The 1,544-nt window shown below is 42.3% G+C and overlaps 1 non-coding gene across 1 annotated transcript; it reads left to right on the top strand.

The window, feature by feature from the left end:
• Positions 1–1,198: 1,198 nt before the first annotated feature.
• Positions 1,199–1,306, top strand: LOC112731611 (small nucleolar RNA R71). The gene has a single exon (XR_003167383.1). It is a non-coding gene; the product is annotated as a small nucleolar RNA R71 (small nucleolar RNA).
• Positions 1,307–1,544: the final 238 nt, after the last annotated feature.

Below are 1,544 nucleotides of genomic sequence, written 5' to 3'. Positions count from 1 at the left end.
GGTTTATTCCTGACCCAAGGTCACATAGAGCCTTCTCAAAGGTCATGGTGCCTATGGTAGAAGGTATTAGGAACTTTCCACGATCCTGTTTCTTCTGAGGCAATCTCAGTTGATCCAATGCATTTAGTTCATTGATGAACAGGGGAGGTTCATCTCCCCAAGTCTCATTACCAAATAAATTGACATTCAGCTTCATGATTGCACCAAGGAACTTGGCAACTTGCTCTTCAGTAACATCCTCATTCTCTTCAGAAGAGGAATACTCATCAGAGCTCATGAAGGGCATAAGGAGGTTCAATGGAATCTCTATGGTCTCTAAATGAGCCTCAGATTCCTTTGGTTCCTCAAAGGGAAACTCCTTGTTGATCACTGGACGTCCCAGGAGGTTTTTCTCCTTGGGATTCACGTCCTCCCCTTCCTCCTTGGATTCGGCCATGATGGTTATATCAATGGCCTTGCAATCTCTCTTTGGATTCTCTTCTGTATTGCTTGGGAGAGTACTAGGAGGGGTTTCAGTGATCTTCTTACTCAGCTGGCCCACTTGTGCCTCCAAATTTCTAATGGATGACCTTGTTTCATTCATGAAACTCAGAGTGGCCTTAGATAGATCAAAGACTAAATTTGCTAAGCTAGATGGATTCTGCTCAGAATTCTCTGTTTGTTGCTGAGTGGATGATGGAAAAGGTTTACTATTGTTAAACCTGTTTCTTCCACCATTATTAAAGCCTTGTTGAGGCTTTTGTTGATCCTTCCATGAGAAATTTGGGTGATTTCTCCATGAGGGGTTATAGGTGTTTCCATAAGGTTCACCCATATAATTTACCTCTGCTATTGCAGGGTTCTCAGGATCATAAGCTTCTTCTTCAGAAGATGCTTCTTGAGTACTGTTGGATGCAGCTTGCATTCCATTCAGATTCTGAGAAATCATATTGACTTGCTGAGTCAATAGTTTGTTCTGAGCCAATATGGCATTCAGAGCATCAATTTCAAGAACTCCCTTCCTTTGAGGTGTCCCATTACTTACAGGATTCCTCTCAGAAGTGTACATAAACTGGTTGTTAGCAACCATGTCAATAAGTTCTTGAGCTTCTGCAGGCGTTTTCTTTAGGTGAATGGATCCACCTGCAGAATGGTCCAGTGACATCTTTGATAACTCAGACAGACCATCATAGAATATATCCAGGATGGTCCATTCTGAAAGCATGTCAGAAGGACACTTTTTGGTCAACTGTTTGTATCTTTTCCAAGCTTCATAGAGGGATTCACCATCTTTATGTTTGAAGGTTTGAACATCCACTCTAAGCTTGCTCAGCTTTTGAGGAGGAAAGTACTTAGCCAAGAAGGCCGTGACCAGCTTATCCCAAGAGTTCAGGCTATCTTTGGGTTGAGAGTCCAACCACACTCTAGCTCTGTCTCTTACAGCAAACGGGAAAAGCATAAGCCTGTAGATCTCAGGATCAACCCCATTGGTCTTAACAGTATCACAGATCTGCAAGAATTCAGTTAAGAACTAAAAAGGATCTTCAGATGGAAGTCCATGAAAC

This window comes from Arachis hypogaea, chromosome 12 (assembly GCF_003086295.3).
Source record: "Arachis hypogaea cultivar Tifrunner chromosome 12, arahy.Tifrunner.gnm2.J5K5, whole genome shotgun sequence".
NCBI lineage: Eukaryota > Viridiplantae > Streptophyta > Magnoliopsida > Fabales > Fabaceae > Arachis > Arachis hypogaea.
This window is presented reverse-complemented; position numbering and strand designations above follow the sequence as displayed.